Here is a 19815-nt window from a genome sequence, read left to right as displayed (position 1 = left end):
AGCCAAGCGCCAATTGTAAGTAATTCTATATCAATTTAAATTCAATTTGTATGTCATATTAAGATTAAAGTAAAAAAAAAAATCATAAAAATCCAAGGCTGTCTATCATGTGGGATTCAATTTGATTTATTTGCTCTGAAATTATACTCACTTGCAGTAAATTTGGTCGATTATTTTGCAACGGAACTTGCAAAACTATAAATATATTTGGTGTTAAAGACAGTGAAAACTCACTTTTGCTTGTAAGATTTTGTGCGAAAATGGAAACTTGATATCTAAGCAAATGGGCCTTCACTTTTTCGCAGCGTGATTTTGATTTTAGAGCAGTTAAAAAGAGAGATAAAATTTAAAGCATGCGATTTTTAGAGGCTTTATATATACATACATATACAGATATACGAATAGATTTATATGCTTATTTTTGGATCAAAATTTTTATAAGGCTTTGCACGTATTAAATGTAATTAGAATTTACCGTAAATCGGTAGATGTACCCAAACTATAGCAGCGACAAAAATGGGGGAATGTTGTAGAGTACAAATAATATGGTGAAGATAATGGGTGTCAGCTAATTTAATCAGACTCAACGACTTCACATACACATATACATGTATATATGCGGCTGCGGCGTCAGATGTGTACTCGCATTTTAATTTCGTTACGCGTCCAACTGTTGTTGCTGCTTTAATTTTTGTTTTATGCAAATCAGCGTGAAAATGAAAATGTATTGCCCGCATCCAACTCGAAATGTCACTGAGAACGCACGCACATGCAAATTACATGTACATATGTATACAGTGTAGCCAGATCTGCATATAGACAAAGGTAAATTAGAATTTCCCATAAAAAGTCGCAGGAAGAAGCAGGCGAGCAACAGCAGTAACACCAACTAACCAGCAGCTAAGCCAACAAATATCGGAACAACACACACATACAAACAATACATATATACATATTTAAAGTGGTGCTGCTGATGTGCGGAGTGCGGCTGGCGGTGGGCAGTTTGGACAAGTAACGCCAAAGTCACGCTAGTCGGCTAAATTAGTTGCTAACGCTGTTTGTTGCATTTGTTGTTCTTGTTGTTGTTGTTGTCGTTGACCAGCACCAACTACACCACCGCCAATGAATTAGAGTGACAGACCGTACATAATAAAGCCAACAACAACAATAAAAACACACCGAACGATAAACCAAATCAGTCAGCGAGGCATGACTGTTGGTTAGCAGCGGCGGCACAGCAACAACAGCAACAGCGTCGCATATCAGCATGGCAGGGAAATAAAAACGAAAAAACGGAGAACAGAATTAAATAAATAAAACAGCGTTAAAATAAAAATAAAAAAAATTAAAAAATAGAAAAAAACCAAGTCCGATATACAAACCAATAAAATAAATGGAGAAGAGTCGCAACAAAAACATGTTGGGAATAAAAAAGTGAAACAACATACATACAAACATATACAAAAACAAAGCGCACAACAACTAAATTTTAAAGCTTCCGGTTTACGGTGTTGCTGGGCACTGACTGGCAGTCAATCGCCTCTTACGCCTACCAAACGCGCATTTAGAAGCTTAATGGTCCGCCAACCAACAAGCCGACCAGCATATATACATATATATGTATATATATATATATATATATATATATATATATATATGTACACCTACTTACCGCCAACCGCCCCATCACACGCCAACAAACACGATTTATTAGTCTACAATGTGACGGACCGGCCGCCTGCTGGACGTACAGCACGGATTGGTCGCGAGGTGAGACGTTCGTTTCGGTCGGTAGTTCTATTTTTTATCCGTTCTAATGGCACGTCGCGTCGTGTTGCAAGTCGGGAATCGGACATGCACAAAAAAGTAACATGAGGAAGAGCAATAAAGCTGCAAAAGGCGGAAAAAATATGTATGTATGTATGTATGTATGTTATGTCGGTAACTAGTCACATGCCAACGTTCGTCGACACTTTGACGAGCCGTTGAACCTGAGCGGCAAATAAATTGGTTGGAAAATTTGTTGCTGCTTGGATTGACAATTTCGATTTGGTTACCACAAGCGCGGGAAATTAAATAAAACCGAATGAATTGCATGAAATTCAAATAAAATAAATTAAAATTGCATAAAAATAAATGAAGAAATAGCATTAAATGGAATAAAAAAAGTTCAAAGGCTTATAGAATAAATATGCGCAAATTGAAATTGGGGAAAAATAAAGTAATTAAATTGTATAATTAAATTCAGCACACAATTAAGCTTAAAATACGATAGAAAACATAATATTAAATTAAATTATACATAAACATACATTTTTCATAATTTAAACAGTTTCATGTGGCTCACTATTTATCCTAATTAAATGAAAAATAAAATTTTAAACAGATGGCAACTTTTCAAAAAATAATTGCAACTATAGGTATTTTCAAAACAATTTAGTTTAATATGCGTATTTTAATTATTATTGTTCTAATATAATATATATATATATATAATATATTTATTTTTTTTTTTAATATAATAGTTGGCAACTCTTCTAGGAATAATTGCAACAATAGTTTTTTTAATACTCTTACATATAATGTGCAATTTATTTCGCAAATTCGCACAGAGGAATTGAATAGAATGAAATAAAACTGAATTGAGGTATGAAATGGACTGGAAGGACTTTAAATAAGTGAAAATTAAGGGCAAACAATCAATTCAGAGGAATTGAATGGTATGAAATGGGATGGAATTGAGGAATGAAACAAAATGTCAACGAAAAAATTTGGAAATGGAAGAGAATAGAAAGGAAGTTAAAAAAGTGAAAATTAAGGGCAAACAATAAATTCAAAGGAACGGTAGGGAACTGAATTGGGGAATGAAATATAACAGATTTCGGAAGCAAACAAAAAAAATAGAAAGGCAGTTAAATGAATGAAAATTAAGGGCAAATTTTAAATTTAATTAAACTATTGAGAATTGGACATTTTACGAAATTAATTATTCTGTTGACAGTCATAACTTCGAAGTCGTAGATAATTTCGTATACCTGGGAACCAGCATCAACAACACCAACAATGTCAGCTACGAAATCCAGCGCAGAATCACTCTTGCCAACAGGTGCTACTTTGGACTGAGTAGGCAATTGAAAAGTATGAGAATGGGCAAAAACACTCCAGCTCTGAAAGTGTCCGATGCAGTACCCGCCGGAGGAAGCCGAGGAAGTGGAAGGCTTCCACTCTGTTGGAGGCACCAGGTGGAGAGCGACCTTGTTACACTTTGGATCTCCAACTGGCGTCGAAATGCGAAGGAAAGAGAGCAGTGGCGAGCTATTATCGATTCGGCTATAACCGGCTAAACGGTTTCAACGCCAATCAAATACATACAATTATAAAACTATAAAAATAATTCTTGAACTGAAATGGAATTAAAAAATTTAGATGAAATAAAAAGGAAATAAATAAAGTTACCGCGGCCAAATGAAAAGATAGGAATGCGTATAACTAAATGAAATGGAATGAGCGTAAAGGAAATACAAACAGCTTCATAGCTAACTAAAGTGAAATTGAGTGAAAGAAATGTCAAGAAGACTAAAAAAAATAAGCTTAAAAAGTACAAATATTTGTTAAAACTGCTGCTTCGCTTCGCATAGAAGAAACATTCCCATCATAAGCTAAATAAACAGCTAACAAATAAAAACAGTTCTCACACAAACACACACGCATACACTTCCTTACAAATCTATAACGAAGCGATCACTCCACCTCAGCCACGGCGCATTTTGAGAGAGTGTTACCGCGGGGCTGGCAAATTTGCATGTGGCAATTTAATTTACTTATCTCCGCCTTAGATCGCCGGCCACGCTTGCCGCTTCGTCGCGCCAAAGAACAGCGCATTAGCGTTTATTGCGCTTTCCAATGATTTCTTTCAAAGCCAAAATGCTGTGTACCCTTTTATTTTGCTCGCTATTAGAAGTTTTTGCTTTCATTGTAGCGCAAATCGCAATTGTTTTTTTTTTTTGTTGTGCGCCGCATGTTACACTAATCTGGGCATTGCATCGCGCCGTTGCAAGTGCGCCAACCTGCAGCCAACCAGCCAGCCAGCACATGCGGCATCTTGATGTTGTTGATGCAACATGCTGGCGCCAGTGCAAATTTAATTTAACTCATTTTTTTCGTTTTGTTTTTCTTTCAATTTCGTTCGCCTTTTTTTGTATTTGTGTTTGTGTGTGTTGTTTTCTCCATCTCATTTCTGCATTTTTGCATTTTTGCTGGTTAATTTAAATGCAGCACAGGATTAAACTATTAGAAACGCTTACCAAATGCAAAAGCCACACAGGCAGTCAGCTGAGGGCGCGCTCACTCGTTTGGCGCTCCCAGTCCGACAGTCAAACGGTCACAGTCGCGCAGTTAGACCCGATCCCAGTTGGGCTGTCAGTCCACTTTCGGAAAGTTTCATTTGCTAGCGCTGTTGTTGCACAGCTCCTCACCCCTCTGCCATCCCCGCGTGCAGTCAGTCAGTCAGTTAGTTAGTTGCTAGTTGGTTGCTTAGTCGGTGAATCCAGCGAAGTTGCTGCCCAGCGCGCCGGTTGTTCGCTCGCTCTGCTGTTGCAGTTTTTGCTTTTGCGGCTTTTATCTGCTGGGAACCCTTCGTGTTTTTTTTTTTTGGCGCTTACTTCGTTTGGCAGCAAAGTCAGTTGTTACTTAGTTGGTGTCTGTCGCTTGGACGCACTACCTTTGGTCAGCTCAGAGTCACTTTGTTGTTGCTCTCGCCATTGTACACATTAGTATTGTTGTTGTTTTGCTTTTGTTGTAAACAAAATTTTCTTTAATCGCGATGCACGTTTTCCGCTTGCACAATCAAAGCATATATTTTCCTCTACCATATGCCCAACTCTTGCTAGTGAGTGCTGAGCTGGGCCCACAGACCACCTGATTGCGTTGGGTTGAGGCGAAAAATTATAAATGTTCTCGTATTTGTAAGCTTTGTAGTTTGCACGTAAATGTATGGAAACATATTGACACTCATTTGTGTGAGCTTAGAAATTTGTGATTTCAAAAACTTTGCAGAATTTCCTCAGAAAAAATCGGTTCTGGTTTGGTATTTATTTCAAGTGAATATATACATATCTAGTTAAACAACTTTTTGATTAGTATATATTAGACCTTTTATATTTTTTTACAATCTGTAAAGGTGTCTGATAAGATAAGGTCCTCTTCCTTCCACTCAACCGGAAAAATGACAGAACGGGAGCGATTCGAAAATTAAACCACGAATCCCTGGAAAACACAACTAATACTGATAAGATCTGACAAAGAGAGAGAGAGAGCGAGAGAGAGAAAAATTCGATGGGTCTCTTATCGTTATGTTTGAGATCGACCAAAGTATTTGGATGGCTTTTGAATTAATTTAATCGAGTAAGTTAACTCTCTAAAGAGTCAAACATTTTAAACATCAAAAGGTTGCTATGTGAGTTCCCATTTATACGATTGGACTCTGCTACAAATATTTTATTGGTATAATGTTGACACAAATGTCTAAGATCGACATAAAAAAAATCGATTTAATCGACCAGTGCTCGACCCTAAAGACATCTATTGGAAAACGGCGGAAGCAAAGTTGTAGACCAATAGTTGATTAAGTCAGTTGTGTATTCGATTCGCCACTCGGCTAGTTTTAGTGAAACGAAGTCAACTAGTGTGACATTTATTCTATCAAACTTTGCTATCATTTCGAAACCCTTTGAGGAATTCTTTGGGTTATTTTAAGAGAATTTTCTTACAAAATCATTTGTTCTTAAGATTTATTAAAATTAAATTATTAGAATTTAAATTTCTTAAAAACATACAGGATTATATAAGAAATATGAGTACAAAAAGTCTGTGGAAAGATATTTTCATAAATCCTACTAGTTCGAGGTCGAAAACTTAAAGATCAGGATCATATATATTCCTTAAGACTAATGATATATGGATTATTTTTACTCTGAGATATTTCAGTTACTGATATCCACAGTCTGCTAACGGAACAGTGTTTCTGAGATATTTTACTCAAGATATTAGTTGATTGAAAAATACATCCCCAACGTTTAAGTTAAAACCTCTTTATGTATCCACACTATTATTATAAAGAGGAAATGGTTTCATAATAATATAAATTAAGTTACTCATTCACGCATTTATTCCACAAAACGTTTAACGTAAGCATTCTACACTCTTCGCACTTAAAAAAGACTTCAAAGAACAATTTAAATGATATCTACCTCCGTTGAAGAATGCCATATGGTAGGCACATATTTTTTGGCAATTTCAGCAAGCAATTAATTTGGGTCAAATGAGCCACGAAAAGGCAACAAAGAACAAAAAGAAAACAGCAACAAATGCAGTAAGCAGAACAGCAAATATATGCCAGTTTGGCTGTTAGCACTTTTTTATGTTGGCACAACATTTTTCGTATGTGTTCATTGTTTTGTCTGGCATTTGTTGAACCAGGAAAACATAAAAAAACCGTAAAATATTTATATTAATAATTTCGGTAATTTTAATTGCTGCTCACGAGTGTGTGTATGCGTGAAGAGGTAATTCGATATTTACGCCGAAGCGGCCGAATTTAAAACCGATTATAGTAATTAATTATAATTTGCTCGAAATGGCTTTAAAAACCCAAACCAAAAACAACAAAGCTTACTGTGCTACAGTTCTGCCGGTTAATTTTTCAATGCAACGGGTTATTAATGGTTTTTCACCTACAAATGTTGGCTTTATGTATTACATAACAGATTTGGTTTAGTAGTGATTTTCGACCATTTAAACAATGTGTATTTTTCGTGTTGTTTGGAAAATAATAATATTACTGTAAACAAGTTTTTTTCGAGATTTTTGTGTAAATTTTGGTGGTTGTTGTTGTCATTATACATGTTTCTGTTGCCTTTGGTATTTTTAGATTATTTGTTTTTTTTTAGTATTTTTGTTGTTGTTGTTGTTATTGTACATGTTGTTGTCGTTAACTAAGTCGCAGTACTTAAAGCCCACAATTTAAAGTCGATCAGCAGACCACAAGCTCTTTCTCCTCATGCATATTGATGACCGCTGACCATAAATCGGTAAGAAACTGTGGTATATATTTACATACACATACACAAACACTCATACATACATATATGTATACTACCTTACAGTCTACTACGGCGTCTCTTCGGTGTGATATTGAGATGAGTATTCGCCTTGTCGGAATCTCGACTTTGTATACAATCTCATAATTAAACAGCTTGTAGTGCCGCGCCGCTTTGTATTTATGATTTTCGAATTTTATTTGATTTTCACAAAACCGCTAATTATTTAATTATCTATACATAAGTATATGTATTTTTTTTTTAAGCTCGTGATTACTGATTGGTTTCAGCTTCGTTGTTTTTGCATAAGCGTCGCGTCGTTCGGCAGAAACCACATTTTTCTGCTGACGTTCAAAACCTATAAAGTTATACATATATATAAATTAAAAACTGGATTTCAATTTTATTTTTATTTTTCGAAAAAAGTACAAGTATTTATCGACAGTTGAAGCCCGTCATTTCGGTGAGCTTTTTCTGTGTAAAACATTTTCTTCCATAATCGAAGTCGCTTGTAGGCAATAAGAAATGTGGAGACAACACAGTGATGATAGCAAGTGCATTTTATATATACATACATACATACATATATACATATGTAAATTCTTCGTTGTTGCTGCGAACAGCTGACACCAAAGCTGCTATTTATAAGCCAGTAAAACACGTTAAAATTGACAATAATTTATTGTTGTCTTCTTTGCTGTTGTGGTCTTTAGATTTTGCTACTTATTCTTGTGGGACTTTTTTGTATTTTTGTTGTTGATTTTGCTTATTATAATTTTGTTACACTGATTTTTTGTTTATCCTGTATACAATCCATGATGCTTAAAAATATAAAGCTTTTAAGTTTTGTCTTCTTATGGCATAATCTTAAAAGCGTAAAATATTTAAGAGTTGCAAAAATTCTATTTTATCGTAAACATACAGTAGCTGAGAATATTGAGGTCTTTAAAACAAGATAGTACACTAAAAATTCAAAATTATAAGCCGAAGATTCTACCTAATCTTGAAATATACATATTACACAAAAAGATCCTATGCAATCTAGATATTTGAGCTTGGATCAAAAGCTCCAACCAGAGGTTCTGAGAGTTGCACAACCGCAGCTTTTTCAGCGACTAATAACTAACTCGTAATACTTTCTAAATGAGGATGGTTCATGTGATAATTTGTTAGCACTTGCCTTCTCAATTATTGGGAGCTTTTTTTATATAATTTATGGAATATCTTCTATAAGCCATTTTTTTTAGATACACTTTCACAATAAACTTCCACTACCATTATTAAATGCCTGCTTCCTTAACTACATACTAATAAAAACTACCTTTAGAAGTACTGAAATGAAATATTCGTGAGCTTTCTCCAGCTTCAAGGTCACGAAAGAATTTAAAATTATTTGTATTTTTGAACTTTACTTTCAGTTGAAGTTCCTCGGAGCTTTTAAGCTTTATTAAGTCTTACAGCTTTCGTACAATATAGTTGTTTTGGAATATAATTCTTCTAGCGATTTATCCACCATTTTAAAACTCCCGATCTTATTAAATTAGTACGTTTCATTTCTATAATTTGTTCATGTCCTCGGAGCTTTTTAAGTTCTAAGAAAGGCTTTCCGTCAAGTCTGTAAAGCATCGAGATATTTCATTGGCAACATTTGGCTATTTAAGATTTATGTTAAATTTTTTTCATAAATAGGTGGTTTCTCAAGCCCCTTAGTGCGGAAACACTACTATTCGAGGCTCAAAAGTTTTACTGATTTTATAATACTGAATTTAAGCTATATTCTGACTGCTCGAGGGGTAATTTACAAGTTTTAAAATATTTCTTGTTTTTTTACTTTATAGCCCCCAGCACCGCAGATCAAACCTAATCACAACTCTGATTATAATATTATAAAATTAACTAAATTTATGCAAAACTCTGAGGCAACTAAATATTTATGACTGCCTAACTAATGTTGAATTAGTCGCCCGCTAGCGGCATCAATTGACGGCCGCGCGCTGATGAAACACGTAATTATTATAGAAACGTTTATCACGAAGAAAAAAAAATATTTTTTCCGCTTTTTATATTTATTTAAATATTTCTCTTACATTATTCATATGTTTTTCTCGTAGCAACAACTATAAAATGGCTGACATAATCAGCTTTTGATTGACTTGCGCTGACGGCTGACTAAAGTTAGTTAACTACTCAGCTTCATTTTTTAAATGAATTATTATTATTTTCTTATATTAATTAACAGCCATTGCTTTGTGGCTGCAAATTTAATATTTTATGCCTTAGAAGTTCGTAAATTGCTGCTTATTGTTTTGTCTCAATCTCATTATACACAGAGGAGGCGTCTTGCTTTAATTGTCTTAATTACTTCCATGGAATGCTCAGCGTTATTTATAACCGAACGCTTTGGGCTGACAGGTCATTGCACGTCTATATATGTACATAAATATATACCACATAGAAACATAAGTATGTACGGGGCTTAATTTAAAACTTAAGCATTTGCTATGCGCTCTCATGGTAAATTATGAAAAAAAAAAATACAAAACGCTCTTCTAGATTAAAATTTGTATAAACAACATGTTTTCTTAAACACTTTTTTCAAGTGTACTATGCTATGTCTGTTATGTCTGCTATTTATGTTATGTCTGTTAGACCGTTTTCACACGGGCAATTTTTGTCGCGGCAATTCTTAGTTTTATAGGAGAGGGGGCGACCAAGGGAAGCGAGAGAGAGAGAAATTCTCCTCTCTTCGTCGCCCCCTCTCCTATAAAACTAAGAATTGCCGCGACAAAAATTGCCCGTGTGAAAACGGTCTTATGCAGCATACCCTCTTAGGTCTGCCGTGTAGCCTACTCACTGCCCTGCGTACACTTCTGAGAAAAACCAGCAGCAACCCACAGACTTTGGACTCGCTTCTCATGTCATACTGCTGCTTCTAATCGGTTTCTCATCTTTTTGCTGTGCAACGAATTGCTTTTTGTCAAGTCATTTAACATGTTGCCTTATCATTTTATTACATTATGATTGCAGACAGACGAATACCACATAAAATACGTGTTGTTGTGGGTTGTGGTTAAACTAGATCGACTTGTTTGGTGTTACGAGGGTATTTTGAATATTTAAAAGTACAACAACTCAAAAATTATATACAAATAAATATGCTAAAATGAGTCTATAAATATAAACTTAACCGGAAAGGTCAACCTTTTTTGATCTGAACTTTAGATTGGCTTTCATTTGCTAAAATTTGGAGATTAGCGAATCGAACAAGCAACTGGTCTAAATTCAATAAACTGGCATAAGAAAAGTGAGCTGCAGTAGCAAGCGGTTATTCCAGCGAAATGGCGAATCGAACACGGCTACACAAATTCGTTAGAGATCGAATTTTTTGAGAAATTTTATGTGTTTTAAAATATGTTTCGATTTTTTTTTATTATATCTAAAATATATATGTACATTGGTATTCATATGTATATAAATATACAATTTTAAATGCCTCTGTTTCTTATAATATACACAAATTATTATTTATCCTCGTTTTCCTTTCAACTCGTGCATAAATAATTCGGTCATTGAATGCGAATGGGTAGGCAAAAACAAAATACATGTGTGTGTATTAAAATAAAGTAGCAAGAAAATTGTATTTTTGTCTTGCGAGGATCGTCAAAGAAGAGCGATAAAAGAGCAAAATAATTATAGAAGATGAATCAGTGAACGCGTTGATAGACACAATCAAACAAAGGCAGGTGTGATTGTCGTCAATTTTGCGTGGCTATGGTTTCTATACACGCTGATAAACAGCAATGGCATTGTAGCTATACTAGATTCTGCAAAGATAACTGGATTCTGCTTTTCTGTGGTTTTTATGCTGTACACAATTTGCTTAAATTTATAAATGTTAGATCAGCATTAGGGTTTCATTATCTACAACGTTTCGGTGCTTTTCTATTTCCAAAAATTTTGCGGTTAGTATTTCTACTAAATTACGAAATTAATGCCTACAATATATATATATATATATGGCGTAGGAACCGCTTTAAGCGATTATGGCTATAATAGAATTGAGTATAATAAAAAAAAATATTTTAATAAAATTATTGTGAACTTTTAGTTTCTTTTCTGTGGTTTTATATTGTGTTTGAAAGTGAACATATCTAATTTCGTTGTCTATCCCACTCAACTAGAGATAACAAAATTAAATTAGTCGATTAATCTCGATGTTGATATCATTAAAAAAAATTAATTTGATACAAAAATCAATTTCAAAATAATATCTCTGAGCATGAGAATAGCTTTCTTCAACAGCTAGAACAACTGTTATGAGGACATGGAACATCATCACAACTTTCGTTTATCGAATCAGTCAAAAATCATGACTTCAGATAACCGATTATTTAATAAAATATCTGCTTTCATTAGACTCGAGTAATGATAATTTTTTCATCATCACTAAGTATATATGAGTGAACAAATTTCGTCTATTATCAAACATATTTTTTTTTTCAATTTTACACCGATAATTAATTTAATTTAAATGGAAATTGGTCAGCTATCACTTTCAAGTTTAACAAGTTCAATTAATTATTTAATTTTACAAATGCCAGACAATTATTTCAATTATGTAGTCTACTTAATATAATTACATTTTGTTTGTGCATACGATTCAATAAGATTGCGCACACTGATAGCTAACAATCTGTAGCTGCAGATGCGATATTAGCAGATCTTTGACAGCAATACAAAACCATATGCGACGGCCCACACACATGTGTCTGTATCATCATTGAATCTTAGATAACTGTTGTGCCTTTGCTTGTTCACAACAGACACACAAGTGTACTTAAAGCACTCAGCCGTACAGACAAACAAATGAATGCACAAATCAGAGATCTACTAATCACCCACGCGAGCGATAATGAGTGCTAATGCACAGCTGTTTACAAAACAACAACGACACACTCATCTACACTCAAACATATATTTCTATGTTTATATGCAAAAAGATGCACATGTGCGATAAAGTAGTAGTTATTATGATTTTTTTTTTTTGAAAAACCTGAAGTATTATGCAGTTATACGAAATGGGCGAAGACCTCAAACACTTCCTGCCTGCTGTGTTGCATTCAAATTCGGTTTTTTTGGCGCGTTGTTGTAGGTGTCTGAAACAAGTATTACCAAAACGTACAAGTCCAAATCGGAAGTAAAGGTAAATAAATATATTATCAAACTCTATTATGTTGACAATTCGAAAACGTTTGAACACGTGCGAAGAATTCTAAAAAAAAAATGAAAGGAAACGTGTTATGAGCGTGCGCGTATACATGTGTATTGTGTGGCATGTTGCAAGCATAGTTTTCCACGATAATCACGACAACCATGCATGCGTTGCACTTTTTCAAATGTATAATACGTGGAGACGTGTGTGTATAAAGGGGATACTATAAACGTGTTCACTTTGATATTTCAATAATAGTTGAATGACTAAAGTGTCATACATGCCTTGTAGGAAAGTCCAACTTACCATTGTTGAGGACAAGCATTATTTATATAAAGCATGTGTTAAGCTACTTTAGAGTGCTCAAATACTCTCTTCTATTAAAATTAAACAGTTCTTTTCGCTTTTAGACAGCACTGAATTTATTATATATTTCTTATACATTTTCTATTAAATTCGTCTTGATCGACTATAGCTCAAGAACAAGTGTTTCGATACTGATTAATCATCGTATTTAAGCTAATGATGTGTTAATTAAGAACCTAAAACTTATTAAATTTCCATTTCGCTAACTTATGAAAGTATCTTACTAAATGATCTATAAGCAGAGGAACAGATTAGCTACTTTATATATCCCAGTTTTTCTAATTTCTAGTCAATTTTGCTCAGCAAGAGTACAAACTCACTGTTTCAATTGGTAATATCGGAAAATATATTCACAAACCTTTCAGGTGAGAATATGAGAAATTCTATTGAAACAACTAAATTATATACAGATCAATTGCTTTAATTTTATGAAGCATAACCCATTGATTGCAGAGGAAATTACAAATATACAGAAGAAGAGCCTTAGAACTTGTAATTCTTCGAAAATTTTAATAAAAAATATATTTGTTAAAAGAGTTTCTATAAAATTTGGAAGTGCTAAAGAGTATTGGAAGTAATCTGAAGAAAACTAATCCAGAAAATTTTCTTAAATATATATCTCATATTTTTTATATGTTTAAAATAAAATAAAGTCTTAAGAGACGTTCCCATTTTGAAACCCCTATAGGGAACTGTTAATCCTTAGAGAGTTTCCTTTTTGAGTCCAAAAATTTAACACTTTTGATATACTCTAAATATTGTTTTATGAAAAAGAGAAAATTAGTGTACAGTGGAAAGCCCATAACTAGATCAACTTCAATCTTAGATCAATCTTAAACCAGGGAGCCTTAAACTGTCTTATTTTAAAACATTATTTCATTTTTTAATTTGTTCTATGCATTTTTGGAAAAAGAGGATGAATTTTTTATAGAGATCAAAGTTTTCCTACATGGCCATTGCCACAGTGTTTGCACGTTTGAATTTGCATAGACAATTGCTTTGTTATTGTGAATACACATATTGTTGCTTGTTGCACCTAGATACAATCGCATTATCAGCGTGGCAATCGCGTCAATGAGTTTCAATATGCTTTTATGTACATAAGTACATGCTTATATGTATATGTATATAGACAAGAATGTATGTAAATGCAAATACAAATATACATACTTGTATTTATGGATTTCCACGAGTTTTGGCTGTGTTGTGCACAACTAAGTTGTAATAAAGTATTATGTACTAGATATACATATATATAGACAATATTTACTATATACTTATGTATATGTATATAAACATATACTAAATTGTAAATAAATAAATACATATATTTACATATAATTTGTGTCTGTAGTTTACCGCCTTTGGCCCTGTACCATTGTTGTTGTTCTCTGTTGTCTGTTTTCGCGCTATTAAACTGATAAGCCACAACAACAACAACAACAACAACAACAGCAACAAAATCAACCACCCCACATCACCAGCAGCCGCTGTAGCCCCTTTGGCAGCAGCGAAAAGTAATGAATTTGTCAGCTGATAAGACGCTTTGCACGCACACCAATGCAAAAGATGCGCAGCTAGTACATTAGCACCGAAGTTGTGTTGGTGTTGGTGCGCTCTCCTACGCCGCTTGAATTTCACTTGAAAAATGGCGAAATGAGCGCGGAGGACATTGTAATTAAAATGCGAAAAAATAATCGAAATTAGCGCAAGAGACTTATAGTAATGTACTTACAAGAATTTAACAATACTATTTCGTGGAAGTGATCTTTGAACATATACATACATATAAGTCTAAGTGTTACATGACTAGTACTAGGACGGAAAACATGGCATGTATTAATCAACTGAAAGCAAATGGATCTTGATTGGGTAACTGTGAATAACAGAAATCATTTTAAATACAATTAAACAAACAGATGTACTATACATACTATGTAAACAATCTATTGCAATTCTATAGTCAGTCATTCCCCTTAGTATTTGTAGTTTCTTTATATAGCCAATACCTCTTACACCTCTATTCAATATGGAATGTGAACATGTGAATATATACCGCGAGCGCTTCGTTAGATTTTTGAAGCTTCAATTGAAATGTCGCAGATTTTGAACCAGGCATCCTACAGTGATTGAAAGTAATGAAAGCGAGAAAGAGTAAACTTTAGACTGAGAGCGAATTTAAATATTTCTTTCCACTAAATTCCAATTAAATTTTTAACTCGTTATATATCGCACTCATCTATTTACTAATAATTGTAAAAGAGCTACTGATATTCGATTTTGGAGCCATTTTAGATTTTTTGTAAATCTTCTTTGTTTTGTAGAAAATTAGATTCCGAAAAATATATAGGATCGTTGTACATGGATGGATTCAATAATTACTTTGGGTTTTCCTGATGTTGACTTCTACTTCTCATAATTATTGGCTAATAATTAGAATTACTTAGAAGACACTTTGCTCTTAATATTAACTGGTCACTTTGTGAAACAGAAAATCCTATTTTCTCTAAAACTTTTAAGATCAGTGGTTAATTTCAAACTAAAATATATTACAAACTCTTCTGAAATGTTTACCAAGTGCACACGTCAATGATTTATTGCTTGTTAAGGCGAAATCTGAAATCTTAATTCTTAATTTCTTCATAAACTTGATATTATAATATGCCTTATAATTCATACAAAGCTTATCAATTTCTTTTGAAACAAAACATAAAAAGATAACTTAACCTCACATTTTAAACCCATTCGAGCCTTTTTTCACCAACACACTTGTAACCATTTACATTGTATTCTGGCAAGTAAAACAAAGACTTATATATATGTACATACATATGTGTCTTCTCTTATGACCACCCACAAAAGAAATTGACACAAATTTATTTCGAATTAAATGTCACCGAAACTGTCAATTTCCATTGTTTGCCATTGACAGAGGGCGCATCACTGCTGGACTTCTAACTTTACACACATTCGACTTTTTTGGGATTTTCTTTTTGTTGTAAATCAATGACCATTTATTTGTTCCAGTAGCTTAACAAATAAACTGAATTTTTTAAAGTAAAAATAACTGAAAGTAAAATCGCACCAAAAAGTAGAAAAAGAAAATAGAAAAGTGCAAAAGAAAGTCGGAAAGACGCACTGATGCGTTGAATTAAACTGTCAATTTCAACAAATTAGAGTGCTGTTTTGGTTATTCTTTTGTGGGCGGCAACAAATAAAGTGCGGTGGCGCCTACATAGTTCTGTGTGGTGAACCCACATCAACTAGCCAATATTACTGGTATGGAGCGGCTAACAGGTTTTCGGCTAAAAAGTAACTGACAGGTGGATTTAAAGCAGTGAAATTAAAAGTTGAAGCAGAGAAAACTACAGCAAAGTTGAATATTTTATACTGTGGGGAGATTTTTATGCAATTAGAGAATAAAGTGGTTATTCGTGGTGTTTGGATGTAATTCTCCATAGATATATTACTTTTAAGCCAATTGAATATACTAAAGTGGCTATATCTGAGCAAATTATGTTTTAAATTTAAATTTAGATAATTAAGTTTTAAGTTGATACAATTAAGCAAACATTTACTTAATTAAGTTGTGAAATGATACAATATAGCGTACATTTACTTAATTAAGTTGTTAATCGAGGCTATAGAGTTGTCATTGTAAATTGAGTTAATTAGCTGATTTTTTTCAATGTTTTTTCCTATTATACTTTAATTGACACTACAACAGATTAGATTATACATACTAATGGAATGGCAATTAAGTATTAATTGAATGGCAATTAAGTATTAATTGACAATCACCAAAATGTAATTTTTACTATAATATATTGTAAGAGTAACTGTTAAAATGAAATATCTAAGCTTCAATCTCCATATATGTGCTTATGTATAGTATTATCTATGGGAGAACAGTTGCTGGTGTTGGTCAAACCGGAGGCTACTTGAGGCAACTTTTGACTCGGTAATTAAGGGGTTATATACAGTTAGAATTTTCAAAAAATCGATTTTTTTTATTTCATTTTCTTAAAATGGTGTTTTCAAAGTCGGTGACCAACATTACTCGAAAACGGCTAGACCGATTAGTCTCAAATTTTAACACGACCTCCTTAAATATATTTTTTAGTAATTAATCGAAGATTTTTTCTCTCCGATAAATATTTTTTTTTTATAAACAATTTAAGGCCGAAATTTCGGTGAAGAATCGATTTTGTCAAAAAATTTTATTTTGCTTATTCCTTCGATTAATTACTAGATTTAACATTATTTTAACGAAATCTGTTTGGTTTTTTAATTTCGGATGATCCAGTTCCGAGATATAGTGGTCACCGCAAAACGTCTTTTTTGAGAGGAGCTCCTGGAGATCAGCTGCAGCTCTTTTTCAAATAATAAAAAAAAATTTTTGGATCAATAAATTAAAAAGTTTTCTCAGAAAAAATTCTGGAAAATTCACTTCTTTTCGGCCGTCTAACTGTATATAACCCCTTAATAATTTGAAAATTATATTTTAGAAAACCGCTTAATTTAGTCAATTAACTCATGGTCTACACATAAACGTATTGAGAAGTAACACTAATTTACTCAATTTAGGACCTGTTTGAATTGGTTTGAGTTTCATAAACTTTAACTTTTAACATTTTATTATGAAATTGAATATTTTCGGGTTATATACCTTAGTTGTGTGAAAATGTGTTTACTGTTTATGTGGTAGTTGTTATTAAATATTCTGAAAAATAAAAAAATATATGCTAATTTCACAAAACTCTAATTAATGTTGGCATACAGTAATTATTGAATCAAACAAATGAGTATATGCAAAGTAAAAATTTTAAGTAAACAAAAATTAATTAGTTAGAAAAACAACTAAATTTTTACAACACTTGTATTTCAATTTCAAACACTTAGTTAGTCTCTATTTGCACACGACAAAATCAGCTAAAGTGTAATTAAATTTATATAATTCTTTATTTACATTGCGAGACACATAATTTAGTTTAGCAACTATTATATTAATTAATAAAAACGTTTTTTTTTCACTCTTCTTACAGCATACAATTTTATATAAAGTAAACGCTCGCAGCTGTTGAATTTTTCACAATCAGCAAAAATTTATTAGCTTTAATTGGCAGCTGATCAAACCTACAGGTATGTATTGTATGTGTATATACGACTAACGGTACATTTTAGTGATAACTCTGCGCGTGTGTAGGTGCGCCATATATTTATTATTTGTGTAGTCAATAGTTTATAATACAGTTAGCTTGTCAATTGTCTTGTTTATATACATTTGCACTTGATATTGGCAGCAAAATAGCTCATTAAAAATCGCTATTTCAACAAAATTTAATATTTCCCAGCGGCGCATTTATCTCTCTTACATGAGTATATGAACATATACAAGCTCATTGTCAGCGCAAATTTATTGGTATGAATAATTCAGCGATCGTTTACGCGCATTTATTTATTTATTTGGTGTTATGCTATGCTGTGCTATGTCATGTTATGTATTTAAAAAAAAAATATTTTATTTTTCATTTTTTTTTATTGTTATGACGCATGGCTTAAATTTATTTAATTTAAACTGGCTACTAACAAGCCGTGCTGGAATACATGCCTACATATGTATGTATGTAATTTTGTTTGCTTGTATGTAATATAAATAGTAACACACTTTTTTGTCCATAAAGTATTTATGCACATATTTAGTTGCGCTATTTTTTTCCATGTCCATGAGCGTAATAAATTTTTTACCATTGACGCTGGTGACATTGTCAAAAGTTTAAGCGAAAACGTGAAAAATACACACATACATATACATATTTATGGAATTTTTTATTAATTTATTTAAAATACATATAGGTATACATTTTTTTCGAACACTCTCGCATAGTTCTCCCGACACTTCATATTTTACCCCAAAAAGCTGCTGCTTCTATGGGGAAAAAACATATGTTCACACTGTTGTCATTGCTGTTGCTGTTGGTGCTGTTGTGAAAATGTGTGTTGACAATTTAATACAGTTATTCAAGCAAAATGCTGCTAGTTTCAACTGCACTAAGCAGCATAAATTTTTAATACAAAATTAAAACTAAAAAAAAGTTTAATTAAAAATGGTTTATAAAGAAATATTTAAAAAATAATAATAAAAATTACAAAAATAAATTAAATAATAAAAATCGCTTCGATTGTAATTTTATCAATTGCTAATGTTTATTGACACATGCTACTTGTTTCTAGTTCTACAAAAACAATGTGTCACACAAAAACAGTTTAATCCGACTTACGCATATTTCTGTTAAATAATTTTCATGGCTTTGATAGGGTCGATAGTTTGTTTGCCAGCTCACCTGAAATGATAGAAAAAAAGTTAATAAACATTATTAATAATTCAGCATTTAATTAGTGCGGTATTAAATTTGACTCAGTTTAATTTTGATGGTAAAAAATTGTGCTGAAATCGACTTTCGTGAAAATGTTACGGCTTTATTTACATTAGCCGGTGCATATTAATTTCATAAGCCACTACGGATTATATTAGACAAACATTAATGTTGGTTGTGCACAAAGTTAATAGATTAAAGCGATGACACACAGAGGATTTTTAGCGGCATTTGCTGTGACGTCATTGTAGCGAAGCGCGAGAGAGAAAATTGAGAGCTGTCGTAAACAACTGTATATTTTTGATATAAAGAGAATACGAGAGTTGCTTTAGTTTGAATTAAGTTTGCCAACGAATAAACTTAATTTTACAAAGCTGTATCTCAATAACAGATTAGCTGAAATTGTGAAGCCTTTTGATTTTTCTCGACTTGAAAATGATCTCAGTTTCCTCAACTCCTTATGCTCTCAATCAGAAAAATATTTCTAACGCGACTATTTAATATTTCTTTGCGACTTCTTCTATTTATTAGAACAAATATTATATATTTAGAGATTCAAATTAAGTAAAAAATTTTAATAGACCATTAAAGACCAATTCTATTGTCTTAAAAAGCTGTCATATATTTGCGACTCAAACGGTCTAACAAATAACTTTTAAAGAGAGCTTCTGTAGATTTCGTGACAATTTCAAATATGTCTATAATTTGTTTAGAATTAGCGCTTGGCAAATTTCTTTACTGGTAAAGCACAGTTAAGTTTTTG

At 32.7% G+C, this 19815-nt stretch overlaps 2 protein-coding genes across 4 annotated transcripts in view; one reads left to right on the top strand and one right to left on the bottom strand.

Annotated features, from left to right (window-relative positions):
• Positions 1-19815, bottom strand: part of LOC105215500 (uncharacterized) — a 465848-nt gene that overhangs the window by 104502 nt on the left and 341531 nt on the right. The window lies entirely within an intron of this gene.
• Positions 1-19815, top strand: part of LOC105215503 (serine-rich adhesin for platelets) — a 66691-nt gene that overhangs the window by 9181 nt on the left and 37695 nt on the right. Inside the window, exon 2 of one of the 2 annotated variants that reach the window (XM_011189447.3) lies at positions 17721-17817. The exons of the other annotated variant lie outside the window; for it this stretch is intronic. The gene's annotated coding sequence lies outside the window, so the exon portion shown is untranslated. The remainder of the gene's footprint in view (positions 1-17720; positions 17818-19815) is intronic. 2 annotated transcript variants of the gene reach the window in all.

This window comes from Zeugodacus cucurbitae, chromosome 5 (assembly GCF_028554725.1).
Source record: "Zeugodacus cucurbitae isolate PBARC_wt_2022May chromosome 5, idZeuCucr1.2, whole genome shotgun sequence".
Lineage (NCBI taxonomy): Eukaryota > Metazoa > Arthropoda > Insecta > Diptera > Tephritidae > Zeugodacus > Zeugodacus cucurbitae.
Note: the sequence above shows the minus strand (reverse complement) of the source record. Positions and strands in the feature narration are given on the sequence as shown.